General features: G+C 30.6%; 1 protein-coding gene and 1 pseudogene across 1 annotated transcript in view; one reads left to right on the forward strand and one right to left on the reverse strand.

Moving 5' to 3' along the window:
- LOC110663053 (putative disease resistance protein RGA3) overlaps window positions 1-21268 on the forward strand; it is a 60403-nt gene that overhangs the window by 16595 nt on the left and 22540 nt on the right. The gene's annotated exons all lie outside the window — the stretch shown is intronic.
- On the reverse strand, window positions 6614-10172 carry LOC131172487 (beta-glucosidase 24-like; annotated as a pseudogene).

The raw sequence follows: 21268 nt of genomic DNA on the forward strand, positions 1-21268 counted from the left end.
TCCGCATGAGGAGAAGAAACACTGCTCCAACACTGCGAATTGTGCATAAGGAGAGTGCATAGCTTATGCAGATTCACGCCTCCCTTATGCACTTTCACGGAATTGTGCATAACCTATGCGCCAAGTCATGCGGTGCATAAGTGAACCAGAAACAGTTGAACGCATAAGGGACTGCATGACTTATGCACCCACTTATGCACCCACAAAGAGTTCATTAATGAGTCGAGAAGATCCCCTTAGAAAATCCCTCCTCAAACACACCATTTTAGGGCTCCATGTCAAAATGCTATAAATAGCCCCATTTCCCATTTTAGAAAAGGAGACAAGGAGAGGGGAAAAGGAGCAGGAGCACTAAAGAGACACAATCATTTTCACACCATTTCCAACTGATTTGGAGATTTCTTTCCTTCCTTACATTTTCCTACATTTCTAGTGTTGAGCTTTTTATTTCTTAGCTTAGATTAAAGTTTTATTTCCATATAAACTCAGAATATCTTGTAAATATTATGGGTAGTGAGTTGTTTTACTTTTGATTCTGGAGTAAGGGATGTAATGTTTGGGATATTTTGTGGATTTTGATTGGGTAATCCATATTTTGTGGTCTTAATGAGTTTTATTCATTTCTTGTGTGCTTAATGACATGCTTAGTGTAGAATCCCATTAAGTTATGTTTTTAATCCATGGTTGAGGCACAAAGGAGAAGGCCTTGTGATAGATAATCAAGAAATTGGACTTAATTAACTTAGATCTAGAAATAGACTAAGGATTAAGAGGATTCATGATTAATTAAAGAACTTAATGGGTCTTAATTAACTCTAAGTCCACAAAGTAGGATTAGATTGATTAAGGCACTCTTTGTCCCACTCAAAGGGTATTCAAAAGATTTAAGAATTAATCTCCTTAAAACCCGTAAGTTCCACAAGATTGATAACCAATTTAAAATCCAAATAGCTTGAATATGAAATCCCAACTCCTAATCGCTTTTTATCATTGTTAATTTCTAATCGAATTTAATTACTTGCCATTTTGAATATTGCCATATTTGAATTTGCTTTATTTTAATTTGATGCAAATTTAGTTAAATCATTACATAGTTGAATTGATTATTGATTTTGCACATATAGATTTCATACTCCAATACCCATTAATTCATTGCTTTAATTTCAAAAATAGTTCAATTTAGTCAACTTTTTATATCAAAATTCATTTATTAACACAACTCCTCGTGGGAACGATATCTTTCTATATTACTTGTACGACCTGCACTTGCGGTTGGGCCACATCACACTCTAACTTGAAGACTTCATTATTTCTTTATTAGGCCACTACTGAAGCAGGTAATTAATACCTGGTAAGCAGAAGTGGATACTCCAAAAGTGAAGTCTTCAGGAAAATAGCTAGGGCTAAAATTTCTTGGGACATCGTGTTCTTCATCTAATAATATTGTTGCTGGCTCAGCAAAACTGCTAGAATCCCTAATAGAAGAGAGTGTTTAGTAATCATATTGGTGGTATTATATGATTTGAAGTGCTTATGGTTTCTCCTTCTCATAGCGATGTCCCCTTTATATAGCAATAGAGGAAAGCAAGAAATTGTTGACGTAATGAAATACATGCATGGTTGTCCACTGTTGGTATGCTAGTTGTGTTTCACGGCAATAAAGCCAAAGCAAGATTCCAATGGTTCCCTCACTTTTTCTTTTTATTTCATGCAAACGTCTTTTTCCATTTAGAGAATCAGACCAAGTATTATTGTCTACTGATGAGTTATAAATCATGAGTGGTATCGAAATTTTTTTTAAAATTATAATATATGAGCTTGAATCTCAACAATTTAATCAATTAAAAACCATTACATATTTAAAGGTTTAGATAAATTTTTTTTGGATTTCAAAGAGTTGCATGTAATTGTTGACAAGAGTCTCTCATCTAAAAGAGAAAGGAATCCTAAAATGTTTATAAGGATCAAGAGCCAGTTAATTAATTGGTTATCTTCAACCTTTTTAGCAATGGTTGATCCAAACTCAAATAAATCCAATTATCATACCTTATGAACTATTGCCTCTAACTCATTTATTCACCTCCACTCTTTTTCAATTCAGTGATATTTTTTTAGAAATAATTTTAGAAATGCAAAAAATGATTTATCACTTTATCATATCACTTAATGGACAAAATATTAATCGTCATCAAAATAATACCTTTGAACTTTTTACATCATTACATTTCCTTTAAGCCATTAATAGAATGCTAACTTCAAGTAACAATCTGACAGAAAATAGTTCAGGGTACTATTTTCTCTAGATTCCCAACTCTCACGTCAAATTAACTCTATTCATCATTCATCATACAAACTTTTCTCTAGATTCCCAATAAAGAAAAATTCCACAAAATAAAGAGCCTCCCTTTTAATTATGTAACTGTTCTTTATTCTCTAAAGAGTAGATTACATGATGTAAAATAGAAACAATATTAGTTGTTGGTTATCGATTCTTGTCCTGACCACTGATTCCAATTATGAAAAAATGATCTCAAAATATTTTCTGAGTCACAATCTAGCTATCACTTCTTCTCTTTCATGTTTACCTTCCCAATTTACTGAAAATAGATCTGTCGTTGTTGCAAAAATGTATCTATCAGTGTTCCATTTAAGCTATTCTAAAGGAGGAGAATCCAAGAGTGAGGAAAAGGGGTAATTTTTAGGTATCATCCCTAAATTTTGACCGTTATCACGGAAATCAAATGATAATGAATAAGATATTTTTATTCTTTGAATTTCAGATTGAATGAAAAATATTTATTTATAAAAAAAAATCAAATGATAACGATCGTAATGTTTCAGTTCCTAAATTAAGTGATAGTTTCTTTTCATTTTCTATTGTTCTTTTCTTTTGACGTGTAGCTATCTTCCGTTATAGACATCTATGCAAAATTTGAAAATGGGTCCATCTACACACTCTATTCTGGCAGCTTAACCATGTATAATTACCTAAAAAAATTTATGCGTCGTTCCTTTAAGCTTCCAATTGAGTTCGATACTCATGACTTTTTTTTTTTTACGAAGCGTATAGCACAAAAAAGTATCGACACATAATCAAACTCTTAAAAATAAAAAAAAATGTAATTCAATATCTTAAAATAACACAAGATTCAATCCACAATTTAAGAATAAAATAAAGTAAATGTAACTTTATAAAGAAGAAAACTCTATTGAATAAATATGAAAAACTTATGCATAATAAAAATATAATGGATATTTATCAAGTTCTAGATCCTAATTTAAGTAAAAATAAATTAAAAAGTTCTAATCTAAATTCTGCAAGGCAATGAAAGTATGTTACCAGGACTTATAGGAACTCGATGAAGTAAATCAGTACCATGGTTTGATTTGATCCCAACCACAGAGAACATCCCAAGGAGGAGCTTTTCATTATTATATATTCCAATGAACTCTTTTTAATGGGCATATTTCTTTTTTATTATTACGTTTTCACTTTTGAAAAGGAAAAAAAAAAATTGACATGTCATTGTAAGTATAATATTTGTCCTCCAATAGTAAAGGTGATAAACAAGTCAGTCTACAAGTCATTTTGATTTGCCTTTATTTTTGCTATACATCTATTAAGTCGATATATAGAAATAATTTCATATTAAATTTAGATCAGTTTGCAAGTTGAATGCCTTTGCAATACAAACTAGCGTAAATATTGTAAATTTTGTTTATTTCGATCAAGTATGAAAATTTTGATAAATTTATTGGGATTAAAGTTTAGAAATTGTCAAGTAATTGTAACATGTTCTTTTTCATTATAAAGGAATTTTCTCTAGTGTCTTATCCATTAACGTCGGCTTTGCAGTCGTATTACTTTTCTTCTTTTATTTATATTTTATATATGCGATTATGTGAGCTTTAAATTTTTGTGTGTATTATAATATCTAAAAAATGTAAAATATTTTAAAAATTTTTAATTTTATTCAAAATGTTTAATTTTAATAATTTTATTCAAATTGTCAGGAGTTGTAATTTTGTTTAATTTTGTCAACTGAATTTTTAACTTTTTTTTTTTTTTATTTGTCTGTGATCATCCATGAAAATCTTGCCTTATTACTACCACCAATGCCTTTAAAATTTCATTTTTGATATTCATGGGACATCAAATGGCAATGACATTTGGTGGTGATGAGGAAAGATCGACTGTGAATAAATAAAATTGTCAAATTGACTTTCTATTAAATCTTTAATTTTACAGATCATTTAAAGTTTTGTGTGAATTAAAACAAACGGTAGATCACTTTAAATCAAGCAGATTCGAATTAAATTAGCAAAAACTTTACCACTTACTAGGAAGGGTACTTTGATCACAGATATTAGGGCATCTAAAATTAAATGATAAATCATAAGTTAAAAAACATTTTTTTTATGGCAACATCCACATGGACCATCAATCTTAATCTTCTGGGAGAAAAAAAGGGAGCGTACATCTGTACCACTGAATCCCAGTTCTCACATCAAAATAAATCTATTCATTATTGATCATATAACTTTGCTGTAGATTCCCAATAAAGAAAGAATCCATCAATTGCAGATTGCTCCAACAAAATCAGGAGCCTTCCCCACCTCTCTTTTAAATAATGAAATTGAATTGTATTCATCAAGAGAGAACAGAAGCAAAACGAAAAACCAAAGCCTGGAACTCCAAAGCAAGACGAAAGAAATGCCAGAAGATACACCAAATAAACAAGCAATAAACCATTTTAACAAGCTTGTGCAGCAACACCAAGAAAATGGCAGACGGAATTCAACAGGAGTACCAAAAGTGAAATTCTTAATGCAGAATGAAGTGAAGGGTAGCACTGTGGCAGCAACTGTAGAAAACTAAAGAACACCACAGAGCCGTTGGAAACAAAGCCAAGGAGAACTCTCCCAAGCAAAACTAAATTGATTTAGCGAAAAAAAAAAATGATCAAATGGTAAGACTGCGATTAGAAGAAGGAAAAATATATAGCAAATTACCACCAAATTGAGAGCTTCAGAATTCCCAATTCCAGGAAAATTTTTCTGCAATTAACAATGTCCTAAATTAGATTTCGGTGGAGAAACGGACTAAGAGTGCAGTGTAGTTGGTGGCTTGAATTTTTTTTTTTTTTTTCATGACGAAGGTAATTTCAAGCTAAGGTAATTAATTTGTGACCTGGCTTGAAAGTTTTGTATTGGGACTCGATTATAATATTTTTTAAGGTCTATCAAAGGATAAGGGCTGATAGCTGCCTATTATGGCAGTATTATGAAAAATTCAGAAAATACACTATGGTTGGGATTTGAGAACTTTGAGTGTCTTACATTCATTATTTTTTTTAATAAGCAAAATAATCTTATTGAAATTAAAAGGACACAAAAAGGCCTACACAACTCTTAGTCCTTTTATTTATGTTTTGCCTGTGAACATAAATTTTACAGTTGAATCATATAAATCTTGTGTCTCTTCTCTTCCCTTTATTGTGATTGTGCGATTGTGTATATAAAGTTGAAATTTGTGTGCTTGTTATAACATATCATTGACAGATCTTTCATTGCGAGAGGAGAATTGGCTAGCAGTGAGCTCAACAGGAAGTCCCACTAGAATTCTCATGGAATGGGGCCTACGCCAACAAGATCCTCCAATCCAGTACGTTTCTTTCTCTACTTGTGCACCTGATAGATCAATCTTTTCAGAAATTTCAACTTTCTAGTAGTTATCCTGACTGAAATACTGAAAAATGTCACATTGATAAAAATTAATCAAAATTAAAATAAAAAAAATATATTTTATCATCAATTTTTAATAGAAAGATAATTTGATTATAGTACAAGGTGGCGTTGCATATCATCTAAAAGATGCATTAAGCCATTCTTAAAGAGGAGGAATCCAAGAGAGAGGATAACGGATAATCTTTACATATCATCTCTAATTTTCTTTTTTTATAAGCAGATGAGTCGCTAAAATCAAATGATAATGACAATTACAATGCAGCCCCAAAATCAGGTGATAGTTTCTTTTCTTCTTCTTTTACTTTTTCTTTTCATATGGCAATTTCCCATAAAAATTAAATTGAAATTTCATTTTATAAGAATCTACACAAAATTTTATAAGCAAAATTTTATTAAGATAAAAGTACGAGTAAAAAATCTGCTTGAGCTGAACCCATGATTAATAGATCCAACCCGTTACACCCGTCTACCTACTAACTACAAGGGAGCTAGACCATTGCTTAAAATTTTAACTCATCTACATTATTAATATTTTCAAAATTAAAATAAAAATCAGAATATTACATTGAACTCTTATCATTAAAATCAAATGATAATAACAGTTGCACTTCCTCAATCTGGTGATAGTCTATTTTTCGTTTCTTTTCTTTTTTTTTTTCTTTTGACCTGGTTTCAATGCATCTCTTTCAATAATTTGTTTAATATTTTCTTTTAATCTACTTTATAACTGGTAGTAATGTAATTTTGTACCTTTTGTTATGGTTAATAATGTACTTTAATTTAGTCATATTTATTTTTAAAATTTGATAAAATTTAGTTTCGACCGGGTTATTAAAAAATTAATTTCAAAGGGTGACAATATTAATTTAAAACACAACTTAAAACCATATAACATTTCAAAGAAGGAACAGCAATACAACATAAGTTTGGAACTCCTATAGGAGATACAACTTCACCAAAAATCACAAGCCATGTCATTGGAGCCAAGCAGTAGCTAGCCCAATGATCATATTATTTAATTGCAAGACACACAAAAAGTCACACAAATCTATTACAGCACAAGCTGTCATTGGAGCTTGGAAGTAGCCCAATGATATTATTTAATTGCAAGACACACAGAAGTCACACATATAATTATGGCACCTCTACAAGTCACAACACAGACTACATTATGTAGTATTTGCCAACCCTCCTTGAACCCTTTGAAGTAGTCTTGGTGATCTTGTTTGGAACCAATGGCTTCAGGAAATGCGTGAACCATTTAGCTGAATTCTTCGCGTATCTTTTCAGGCCATCGTTGTAGTCTACATAGTATAAACCAAATCTTGAAGTATAACCAATATTCCATTCGAAGTTGTCCAAATATGACCATGCAAAGTAACCTTTGAGATTAACATTGTATTCCCTACCAAAACCAACCTTCGTTAGGAAAGTTAATTAAGGATTATAAACTTCTATATCAGTAAATTGGAGTTTAGACTCACTTGAGGGATCCCAATGCATGCCACATATGCTCCCTGATAATAGTCTATCCTGAATTTATCCTTCCTAACTTGCTTAGGAGTTAAGGATTCGTTATTGTATCTATCAACCCCTAAATTAGCGCGTAGAAAAATAAGTGAGATTACAATATAACTGTCAACTAGATAGCATTGCTACATGAGAAAGTCATCAGATACTTACCATTCTCAGTAATGAAAATTACTGGATTATCATATGTATCTTTGGTGTAGTTTAGAAGATGTCGGATGCCTTTCGGAAAAATATAAAACCAAGGTGAGTAAGCCTGTAAATTTTTTATTTTTATGTTAGCAATGCCATCCATAAATGTATAATTTTCTCTTTGCTATATTTCATAAATTCATTTTGTTATACACTTACATGTGGACCAATTGGTTTGCCATCATAATCAAAAGCTGTGAAAAAATATATATATATATATATATATATATATATAAATTATCAGTTAAACTCTTTTAAAAAAGAAAAACTTATGAACAAATATATATAAATATAGAAGTTTATTTGGATTATATATATAACCTTCAATGTATTATGTTTCCATATTAACTTACCAGTTTCAATAATGCGGCTATCAGTCTTGTATCTAACATGATTTGGATCAAATGGAGCATTTGGTTTTGCATAATACGAAGTATAGTATTGTAATCAAGAAAATCATATGATTTTCTAAGCAATTGAGTTTCTTCATCAGTAAATTTGGGCAATCTATCTCCAACTAAATCCTTCACCCTTCTCGGATATTGACCGTAAGTTAAAGGATCCATCCACCTAAAAAATACGAAAAAAAAATATGTATATTGATTAAAAAATTTTGCACAATGCAAAGGTTAATTATTATAGTAATTTGGAAGAAAGACTCACAATCCAAACATGAAATCAAGGGCTGTTCTAGATGCTTCTATATCAATTGATCTATTGGAGAGAGGTTCAAACCAGAATGTAAAGAGTGTTATTCCGATCATGCCATCTTGAGTTGTCTACATGATCAATATAATAAGAATGTTAAATCTAGATACTTATCTACTTGAGAATAAACACACATGTGTGTTTGTTTTACGAACCTGGTACTTTTCCCTATAGACTTGTACAGCTGCAGCATGAGAAAGGAGTAAATGATGGGCAACTATGTAAGGTTCAGTGGCTGAGTTTCCAGCACGACATTGACGATTCACCCAAGATGAGCATCGACCAGGGGCAAAAACTCCATCATCATATGCAAATCCGCTGAGAGCCCATGGTTCATTGAAAGTCATCCAATGCTTCACGCGATCACCAAATTTATCAAAGAGAAGATCCGCATAATCACGAAAATCATTCCTATATGCCATGTAATTAGATGAGAATATTATTATTCAAAGAAATTGATGTAATATTTTGAATTTTAATAGTTTGAAAATATGTTTTGAAGTTGTATACTTACACGATATTACTGCTTAAAAAGCCACCATATTTGTCCTCTAGGCCTTGAGGAGTGTCCCAATGAAAAAGAGTAACAAAAGGTTTTAGGCCTGAATTTTTTTGCAACAAAATAAATTAGAAGTTTGATGTAATTTTATAACTTCAGGAAGGAGCTAGAAGATGAAAGTCTTTTCCCTTGATAAAATAAAAAAGTAGGAATTAGGAGACAATGTAATTAAGATAGTTAATTAATTGTAGTTTTCAAAATTTTCAATAAATGTTTGGTGTTTATGCTTTTAAAATAAAAAAAAAATATTCAATGGGCACATTGCTCTTCAATATATATTACTATTTTTGATAGCTTTTTTTTTAATATTAAGGGTATAAAATTTCTATTCGCTATATTGAATCCTTTAAGAGGAAAGGAGGTAATTATCACCATTGTTTTTAATTTCATCGATAACATCATTATAAAATTCAATCCCTTCCTCGTTCACTCCTTCACGTCTCCTTCCACCTGAATATTAAAAATTCATAACATCAATAGGAGTGAATTTAGAAATTATAAATACGTGTAATTTATAGCAAAATTCATATGAAGCCAACACATGTTGAGTAAGTTCAAACTTTGATAAAAATATACTCACTAGGTATAACTCTGGGCCATGAAATGGATAATCGGAAAGCATCGAAACCCATAGCCTTTACATTTTGTATATCTTCCTGCAGCATCAGTTTCACAAATTTTGTTTAATTTCATTATTGGCAATGAACAAGGGTTTTCAGGGAAAATTGGAAAAAAATGTTTGACTATTATACTTTGTAGCGATTATAGAAATCAACTGCAACATCTCCATTGCTGTGATCCTTTATCCTCTCTGCATGATTACACAGAAATTATAAACATTTTGCACTTACATATATTCTGCTGACACAGACACACACGTACATACAAGGATACCTGGAGATTCATGGGTAAATATGTCCCAGACACTAGGTCCTCTGCCCTTTGTGTTTGCTTCACCTTCAATCTGAATACCATAAACAAGGAATTAAACAATTATTTGTTCATATAAGCCTAAACAGTTAGTGAACAAATACTCAGAATATATACATAATTGTTCATTAATTAGTTGTTTATCTTCATCCTTAACATGAAGAACTTTCATTCTAACGTGAGAGTGAATCTTATTATGATTTTTGAAGCAAACTTGAGTAAGTAACGCAAACTTGGAAACCAATAGATGTTGGGAGAGCACATACGGCTAGAAGACTAGAAGCCCAAAAATGAAGGTTTATACCTGGTAAGCAGAAGTGGCTGTCCCAAAAATGAAGTCATCCGGAAAATAACTACGGTTAAAGTTATGCGGGACTCCATTGTTACAATCAGCCGTTGCTGGCTGAGAAAGAGCCAACAAGCCTATGATGAAGACGAGCATCCCCAACAGAAGAGAGTGTTTGATAGCCAAAGACATATTGATGGTGTAACGATTTTCAAGTGCTTGTGTGGTTTTCACTTGTCATGACAATGCCCCCTTTATATAGAGTTCATGGTAACGTGATCCACATGCATGATTGTGCACTTGCCCTTTTAGGGTCCCGTCGTCATCTAAAGGTATTAAAGCCAAAGCAAGATTCGAGGATGTAGGCCCACATTTTCTTTTAAAAAAGGGAAAAACAAATCTTTCATGACGGCAACGTTCTTACATTTAATAGGTCAAATGGAAATTTTATGATTTCAAAGAGCTCCAAATAATGATAACATAAAATGAGAAAGAAAAAGAAGGGAGGGGGAGGGGTTTGTTGTGGATTGGGATTGTTCATATTCACTAGTAATTATACCATGGAACCATGATTCATATAGGATTTTCGGTATGGAATAGCAATCCAATTAAGAAAGACATGTAAATTTAGTTATTAAATCTATAAAAATAATTATTTTAAAAATAAAAAAATTAAAATAATTAGTCAGTGGTTTGTTATTATTTTGTAGGGCTCATTATTATCTTTATGTTTTTCGCTAATTAAATTATCATTCTATGTAATATTGTCTACGTGGAATCATAGTGATAAAATTTCACAGATCACTTGGAAAATTTCATGCAGTGGAAGTTAAAATTATCAATAAATTCAAACAGCAAAAGCCTAGTGTCGCATAGAATCTAACAAAATGCAAAACCTATTATAAATGAGATCTAATTTAGTGATAACTTATTTTTAGGATTGTGAGAATATAAATTGACCCTATTAAAACCAATTTGTTTAGACTTAATATGGATGGTGGGATTAATCAGACTGAATAGTCATAGATTCAGGATCTCAAAATAGTGGACTAAGCCGCACCGAGCCAAACTCATTGATTGAGCTAATTGAGCTAGATTCAGATAGATCCATAGATTAACCTAACGAGCTACACAATAGAGTAAAGCTAGAAAATACCAAACCCAATGGACCACCCAGCAAAAATTTGCCCCGCACTTGAGGAAAGAGACTCAAAATATTACTAGTCTTGTTCGAAATTCGAAGATGCTGCCACGGACCACCATTGAAAGAGAAAACAATGAAACAAGGGCTAGAGAATATGGTCTAATTTACCACCAGCAGGGACCAGTTTGTCCAAAATAGATCTGTCGATGGCAACAGATCCATCAGTGTTCCATTCAAGTCATCAGGGAGAATCCAAGTACGAGGATATTCTACAAGGCTTTGAAAGTGATAGTGATTTCAGTGTTCATTCAATTAATGCTTGAGGAGTTTTACCATGTAAATGAAAAATAGAATACTGCAACGTTATAACTCATAAATTAAGAAACCATGAGTAAAATCAAACCCACTTTGAAATATAATAGACTTAATAGCTTTTGGGCACCTGAGTAAATTACCGTCACTAATCCACTATATGGTTTCATTTGATCCATAGAGATACTTCATAGAAGATAATGAAGAGGAAGAGGCTTTTGTGTAAAAAAAAAAATCATATCATTCTTAATATAATTAACCATATAAATTAGGCTGCATTGCAACAGACCAAAAACGAGGAACACCATAGTGAGAGATGAGGTTTGTTGGGTTATAACAAAGATATAATACTAATTTTGACACTCTCACCTATAAGCTTAAATATTTAGGTTGAATAATATGTTGATATGATATTAGGTCTTTTCAAACTAAAAAGTTCAGAGTTGGAATCTAATCACCCGTTTATCAGTTGAATATTTTAGCGCAAAATAAAGTGGGTCTATATCCTTACCTTTTTTTATATTATATGACCTTATAAAAAAGTTCGTTACACTTGAAGCATGAATAAGTATAGGTATAGACCCATTTTACCTTATGCAACAAGACTGCCCTAGCCTTTCTTTCTTGATCGAGTTACACACTATTTTAGTTTCTTCTTCTTTTCCTATTCCTCTTCTTTTGACCTGGTCCCAAGGAACCTCTTTTCTTTATATCAGCACAAAATGCTATGATTATTTATAATTTGTTTAATACTTTTGATAGATGTGATCAATTTTTATTCAATTTATCATCTTATTCGAATTCACTCTATTCATTATAATTTATAAAAAATTAGAAATGATCCACATAATTAATAATTTAATTGAGAATTAACGTGACGATTTACATGACTCAAATAACATAAAATTTAATTAAAAGACTAAATTAATAATTTTTTTATTCTATATTAAAAATTCTTAAAAGTACATAGATTTGAACTCATGATATCTTATATTATAAAATAAACATTAGAATTTTGATGATTATGAATGTTTAAAATTATGTCAAAAATAATTAGATTAGATTATTCATTATTTATGAACTTCTCATTGATGTATCCCAAAGAAAAGAACTTTTAACTATATAAATTGAAGTATAATAATGCAGATGAGTTAAATTTTGAAATAAAAACTGTATAAATTGAAGTATAATTTGAAAATATGTATATATGATTGGAAAAAACCATGAGTTTAGTTTCAGAATCAAAAATCGAACTCAATTCGAAGCTTAAAGGAACGAATTATGAATTTTTAAGTAATTATATATGGTCAAGTTGCAAAAATAGATTCTGTGTGGATGGACCCATTTTCAAATTTTGCATAGATCTCTATAATGGAAGATAGCTTCATGTCAAAAGAAAAGAATCATAGAAAACGAAAAGAAACTGTCACCTAATTTAGGGACTGAAAAGTTACAATCCTTATCATTTGATTTTTTTTATAAGCAAATATTTTTCATAAAAAGAAACTAACTTGCTCATCATCATTTGATTTTCATGATGACAGTGGAAATTTAGGGATGATATGTAAAAATTACTCCTCTTCCTCACTCTTGGATTCTCCCTCCTTTAGAATAGCTTGAATGGAACGCTAATTGCAACAACGACATATCTATTTTGGGTAAATTGGGGAAGGCAAACATGAATGAGAAGAAGAGATAGCTGGATTGTGACTCTGAAAATATGAGTCATCTCTAGTCCTGTGAAGTCTTACTTCAAATCTTAATTTAAATTAATCTAAAAAAATAAAACAATTTTTAAATCTTTAAAAATTATTAAAATTAAAATATTTGAGTAGAAGTGATTGGATTAGTTATTTTTTACACATTAGGTATCTTTATATCTATTTTATGATTCACAAAAGATTAATTATTTCATGATTCGTGATTATCTCTCCCAACAATGCCCCCTCGAAAAATCAAAACTGTATTCTCCCTTTAAGAGGTGCAGTGGGTTACAATTTGCGAATCTCTCATAATGTATAGAATTTAAATCTTAATAGTACATATGAAAATATAAATCAAATTAAAAAGTCACAATATTAAAAAGCACAGTTCTTTTTTCATTATCATTAAGCCTTTAAAGAACTTGTTTAATAATTCTTGACAAATTTTTATTTGATGGCTTTAAAAAGGAGAAGGAATCCAAGAACGAGGATAAGTAGTAATATTTTAATTTTGACCTTTATCATCACCAAAATATCATATAATAATTGTAACATTACAACCTTTAAATTAAGTGATAATTTCTTTTCATCTTTTACTTTTTTATTCCTTTAACATATAGCTATCTTTTATAAAAATTTTAAATTGAAATTTTATTTATGGAGATTTACACAACTTTTTTTTTGCATTATTAATAATTTCTAAGTTAAAAAGTTTAAAATATTACATTAAACTTTTATTACACTTCTTTTGAAATAATTCATTTGTAATAAAAAAATTTAAATTAATTCTTGTAACGCCCTCACCGTAGGTAGTCCGTACATTTTACTGTTCCGACGACTAATGTGTGTTTGGACAGTCAGGATGTCTGGAACTATACTTAAACTATAGTGATGAGGCATAAATTAATGAAATAAATATTAAAAAAATATAGAAAAAGTTTTGAGAAATAAATAAAATTTAGAGAATTTATTAATTGGTATAAAATAATAAAAATAACCCGATGAGCACCATGAAGGGCATTTTGGTCATTTCACCCTCAGAGGTGAATTTTGACCTAAATGTCAAATTAAAATTATGAAATAAAATAATTAACATAAATTAAATTTATGAACTTGAATTTGGAAAATGAGAAGAGAAAGAAAAAGAAAAGAAAAGAAAAGAAAAGGAAAGAAAAGAAAAGAAAGGAAATAGACTTATGGCATTTAAAAAAAAATTAAAGTACAATAATTATAGAATATATATAAGACACAAGAGACGAAAATTCACCAACCACAAGTCTTCTTCATCTTCCTCTTCTCTCTCTCCTTGCCGTCTCCATTGTTCTCTCCCCTCCACCATTTTTGCTCAAGCTTTGAGCTTGAGTTTCTCTTCATTTATCCACCAAAACCCCTAGTCCTCTTCATTAAAAATCCTCCCCACTCCATAAGGAAGCTTTAGATACCCATAAGAAGAAGAAAAGTTGTTTGCAGTTGGGTCACAAGAGGTTAGTCTTCCTTTCTTCCTTTATTAATCCTTGAATTAAGGTTAAAATGACGTGAAATTTGTAAGAAACTAAAAGAAATTGGTGAGTTATGAGAGGAGTGAATTTTTGGTAGCCATGGTGAGTGATGGTCTTTGATGACTTTAGTGTATATAAAGTGATTTAGTGATGTTGATTGATGCAATTATAGGTATTAGAAATTGATTTACATTGAAGTTTCATGAGGTTGAAATTGTGAGTTAGGGTTTGACCTAACTTGGGTACTTTTGTATTATACCTTGCAATTGGTATTGTTGAGATGTGTTAATGATATTTAGAAGTGCCTTGAATGTCAAATTGAAGTAAGTAATTTGTATGAGATTTAATATTGTGAGTACCATTTTCTGCAGGTTTGGGACTCAATGAGTCCAAAGGTGTTTGATGAACCATAATCGATTGTGTGTTGCTCCAATTGGTATGAGGCCAATTGAAGGTAAAACTAGACCCAAAATAGCCCATTTTCCATGAAGAAACCATGCTCAATTGCTATCAAAACTTGACCTAAACACCGCCCAAATCCAAATGACTCGCACAAAACTCAAAATAACCAAATGAATAAAGACATATTCATTTGGTCATAACTCTCTCTATACTGGTCCAAATGACCTGAATTTGATACCATTGTAAAGCTTAGATATAGGGCTACAATTTTCATGAAGATCACAGAGCCCAGAGATGCCAAGAACCAAGCCAAATTGCTGGGCCAAATTGGGTTACAAAACTGTCCAGACTTGTGTTGCCTGGAAATTTCTGGACATGAACTTACCCGACCAGTTTTGGCAAAATGGCTATAACTTGGTCTACAAGAACTCAAATGTAGTGAAACTAGTGGCAAAATGTCCACAAGACACATACCTACAAAATTAGTATTTTGAATAAAACCCATAAATTAAGAGAACTATGTCAAATAATTAGAACAATTTATTGTATCAAAACCTGGAATCTAACCAAACTTCACTTGACCCCAGAACAGTCTTTTAGTTATAACTCCCACTAGAAAAATCGAATTGAGATGAGCCATACCTTTCCAGAAACCTGAGAAATAGGGTTCCTCAAATTATGAATTTAAGAATCTCAAAAGTGACTGCAATCACTGCCCCGAATCGAAGCTGGCACAGCTGCATACATGAACCCAGGTCAGTTAATTAGCCATAAATAATTCCACAAAACTCGAAAAATTGTGATACAAATTTCTCAATGATCATAAGACATAGGGCAACAATTTTTATGAAGATCACCATGCCTAAAAGTGTCTACAACCTATTCCATTAATTAGGTAAAATTTAAGTCCAAAAGCTGCCTAGTTAAGGAACCAGAATATGGAAATGAGTCAGTTATGGTCATCCGACCATAACTTGAGTGCTAAAAATCAAATTGACATGATTCAAAAAGGAAAATAAAGATAAGACATAGAGGAACAACTTCCATGAAGGAAGTGTGGCTAAACAGTAGCTACAAACTGATCATATAGATAGGTAAAAGTAAGACACAAAAACTGAAACCAAAGAAAGGTCCATGAGATAAATTATCTTATTGTAGGAATTTAACCCTAACAAGCCATTAAACACTAAACTACATGAAATAGGTATGTGGGACCTACTTTCCCACTACAAGGTGACATGAAATTAGTTGATACATAAAATATAAATTTACCTAAATGGTTTGCTAAACACATAAGTCATAGGAAAATACACTTGGAAACTATGTTTCCATCATATATAAAATAACAATACTATAAATATGTCTAGTACATAACATAAAATAATGAGAGTGATAAATACATAAGTTATATGAATAAGTGCTTGGGACCTATGTTCCCATTATAAGAACATGGAAATGGTATAAAGCATGGGTAGTACATGAAGTGAAATAAAAATATGTTATGAACCCTTAATAGTACATAGCATGAAATAATAAAACTATAAGTGCTTAATAGTACTAATTTGCCCAAAGTATGCCTAGGCTTATATGTATATAGTTGGATCGATTGGTATACCAATTAGGGACCACAGATAGCGATCGCTTACAGAGCAAATCATGAACCGACAATATATGTCCGATATAATTGTTCTACTGTGCTATATGCCTACCCACTGGCCATTGTGCCTAACTTTATTTCTGGCTTTACAAGCCCGATAAAGGTCTCGTGTCGATACCGCCTCGTGCTCGATGCAGACGATATCGATGACATATGGCTGTCTAACTAGTATACACCAGTGCATCCAGCTTTTATAATTTGTTATAGGTTTCTTGGGCACTGATAAAAATTAATGAAGACTTAAAATATAATAAGTAATCATAAAAGATCCCGATAATGTTAATTGTTTCCAAAGAGCAATAAAAATATAAAAGACCCAGAAATTATGATTTGCAGATATAAATTTAATTGTTTAATCATTTTTATTATAAATTATGCACCACTAAGCGTTATGCTTAGCGCGTTGGTTTTCTATCGCATAAGTACTGAAGATCAGCAGCCTCCACAGTAGTGTTCGGACCAAGTTCCGACCAAATCTGCCACCGACCAGAGTCACCTCACCAGTCTTTTGTATTTTGATAGGGCCCATGCATAGACTAGTATTTTGGTTCATTGTGTATAATCATGATGTAATTACTAGTTTGTGATGTAAATAAAAATTGTAATTACATATTTTGGATTGTAAATAAAGTTATGAATTTCTGCATATGAATTTCTAGATGAATGAATGAACTTGAAATTGTATGAGCAGAAATGACATGATATGACATGTAGAGATATGAAATTATTATTAACAGGTAACTAGTGGAACCAGTCATATGCCAATTAAACAGAGGAAGCTATGCCCGGGTATCCACAGAAATAAATTGTTATAAAAAATAAAATTTTCACATATGAAATACCTATTTTTAAATGATATTAAAAAAATTTACAATGAACATGATAAGACAAGATAGGGTGCTCCGGCACCGAATGTGGCACTTCTTGCTCGGCTATACAGTAGACGGGTAAGGGGCGTCACAATTCTCATATAAGTATACTGATTTCTATTTTTTTTAAATAAATTTTTTTAAAATAAAAAGAATTAAATCTTTTCTTTCGAAATATGAGATTGATAAAAAAATAAATTAAATTCTTAGAAAATATTAAAATAATATTAAATTTTATATATATATATATATATATTCAGATAATATTTTATGTCGGATTAAAAGTGATATTTAAATAAATTTTTTTAAAAAATAATGACATTAAAATTTAAAATTCTAATATTAAAGATAAAATTCGTCTGAAACTAAGTACTAGCAACCGTCAAATGGCAAAAGTTTTAATACACCTCTTTATTCTTTTTATTCTTTGGACTGGGACCCAATGCACCTCTTTTAATTTCTTTATATGAGCAAACTTTATTTGATGCTTATTTTGATCTTTGATAGAGATGGCAGCATTCACTTGGACCACCTCAATCCCAACTATCACATCAAATTAAATCTATCATCTTTCATCATACAACTTTTGAGTGAGTTCCAAGTAAGGAAAGAATCCATCAATTGCAGGTTGCTGCAAAATCAGAAGCTCTCCCCTATTTATTTATTTAGTTTATTAATAATAAAATTGAATTCATCAAGACAGAAGATTACATGATGGATGAAAAATAAAAATTTATTATAAATTCCAAATCAAACTTAAATGTCATACAATGAAAATAATAAAAATTTGGTGTAAATCGGATGCAGATATAATTTAATTATGATCTTATTTATTGCAATAAATCCAATTTGTATTTTAAAAATTGATATGCACCTACCAAAGGGATGAAACAATAAGGCAAGAATTGATTAATGAACAAGGTTGGTACCTGAGATCACTTAGATTAAAGGAATTTGATCTTATTAATTTTCTTTTTTTAAAAGATGTCTAAAGTCGAACAAAGAAAAAAAAATAATAAAGGTTGTTTGGTATTGATTATGTTTTCAATTTTGATTTTTTATTGTTAATTATTAAAGAAATTTATATAAATATTGTCTAACATCTGATAAACAGAAAAAAAAAAATTAAAGGTTGTTTGATATTGATTATGTTTTTAAATTTGATTTTTGCTATTGCAGGCATGTAAATTTAAGATATACACACAATCACACAATTATACAGTATAAGAAAAGAGAAAAAGAATAACATAAGATTTATATGGTTCAACCGTAAAATTTATGTCTATGGACAAGACAAGAGAAAAAATTTTACTATGATGAAAAGAGTAAGATACTGATGGGTGTCGAATCCACCAGAAATTAAATTAACTGAAATTACCAACTATAAAATATTTTCAGTAGCAAATGGTAAATCCAGGTCGAACCCTAGAGACTGAATTATTGGATTTTCGTGCACTTGTGTAATGAGAAACGGAAGAGACAAAGATTGGGGGAGGTTTTGTAACACAAAATTAGAAGAAATCAGAAATTCAAGAACTGAATATGAAAATCACAATTTAAACAAACTTCAGTCCAAGGTAATTCTCATTCCAATGCATTGATTTGATCATAGACAAAAGAAATACAATTATCTCTTATTGAATACTTAACGTAGATTTACCAAACAATGAGGTAAACTCCTCGACTTTCCTATACTCATTAATTTGAGCCCAAGATTTTATTGACTCTAATTATTAACTGAGTTGGTATTAAGCAATCCTCATCAAATTAATGACTGCTTTAAGAACAGAAAGTAGTTAAGCTGTACAACAATTTATGAAGCATAAATCATTTAATCCACCCTATTGTTTCCTTAGGTTATTATCGAAAATCGATCATAATCAAGAAACCTAATTGCTACTTATGTTCAATCTTACACAACAATTACAGATTATGAAGATGAACTAGCAATTGATCTCATCAAACAATCAACTAATAGGCCTTTTTAGCAAATCATTCAATAGATCAAAGACAAATAAGTCAGGAAATAATAGATACTCAAAAAGACATAAATTAAATTAAGAACTTGGTCTCATAAATCAAGCAAAAGAATTTGAATCCCTTGAACTGAATTAAAAACTTAGCCACTCATGTTCATGGCTTATAGAAAAATAAAGAAGAATTCTAAAAAATGAATGGAGAGGCTGCCGAATCCTCTGGAGGTGTCTCAATCTCTTCTATTTATAATAAATGGGTCTAGGGTTAGGTTTTTAGAATTTCTGTCAAAAACTGCAACTGGAGCGGAATTAGGAATTTGACTGTCGACGGATACACGGCCCGTGTATCACTACAAGGCCCAGGGCCATATAACTTACTGGAGCTGAATGGGCATATTTCGCATGGGCACAGAAAGTTACACGGGTCTCCAAGATTTACACGGGTCAAGTTATACGGCCCGTGTACTTTGTCTCCTCCTCTGTTCTCTGGATTTCTTCCGGCAAAAAGTTACACGGGTCTCTGGTTGTGCTTACACGACCCATGTACTTTGTATCAATAATGCTTCTCAATCCTTTGACCTTTCCAAGCTTCCTTCCACACTATATTGCTCCGAAACTCCACCAAAACCCTGAAAAATACAGCAAGAGTCAAATTTCTCCATTTAACACAATTATTTCAATAACTTTTTAAACATATGCCTAATAGATAACTATACTTAACCAACTGAATTAAACACAAAAACACATTAAAAACACTAAATGTGATGGGAGTAAAATTAATAAATTATGCACTTATCAGATACAATCACTTAGAATCCTCAAACCTTAACCCCAGTGTGTTTGCCGAATATCTCATAATACTACTACAAATGACAGAATATTATAATATTTATATTGCCTTGTGCCCTTCACTATCACCACAGATCTTGCTTTTTATTTCAATCGGATCGCAGTATGAAATTTTTGGATCCGATCACAATTCGGATCCATGAAGATTTATTCAAAATTCAATTCACATAAAAATAATAATTTTTGTTATTTAATTATTAAATAAAATTACATAAATAATTTTTTATTTTAAAATAAAAAGTAGGTAATTGAGAATGTCCGATTGATCAAAATTAAAATAATATATATAATTTAATTATAGTATAAGGAGGGGCTTACGCTACTTCACTTAGCTAGTGATTCAACACTGGTATTGGCTTCACGGAGATTTTGCCTAATGACAATGAGTGGAAGAGCTCTTACGCACTCAGTGACTGAATTGATTTTTTAGGATAAACGCCAGGTGGCAAATTCTGGATGCAACACCCATAAGACTGGCCTTGGAGTTTTATTTATATTTCATAAATAGTTTTAATTAAATTTATTTTTTTAAAAAAATATTTGTTCTAAATTAGAACAAAAAATCAATGATACTTGAATATTTGTGAGAAATTAATGATTGATTTTTTTTTTAAAAGATGCTCAATTATTAAAGGTTATTTAAAAAAAAAGATCAAAATTAAATTTTATCTATATTTTCTAAATAGTTGTAATGTGTAATTATTAAATAATCTAATTTTCTAAATACAATTCTTAATTTATATGATCTTCCAAATTTAAATAATGAAAAATTATTAATGACTATAATTAGGTTTAATTTCCTTTAAAATATATGTTTAAAATTAGAACTAAGAATCAGGAGATATTTAAATTTTTTTTAGAAATTAATGATGAAAATTTTTATTAAGTTTGATTTCTTTTAAAT

The sequence above is a fragment of the Hevea brasiliensis genome, chromosome 14, assembly GCF_030052815.1.
Source record: "Hevea brasiliensis isolate MT/VB/25A 57/8 chromosome 14, ASM3005281v1, whole genome shotgun sequence".
Taxonomy (NCBI): domain Eukaryota; kingdom Viridiplantae; phylum Streptophyta; class Magnoliopsida; order Malpighiales; family Euphorbiaceae; genus Hevea; species Hevea brasiliensis.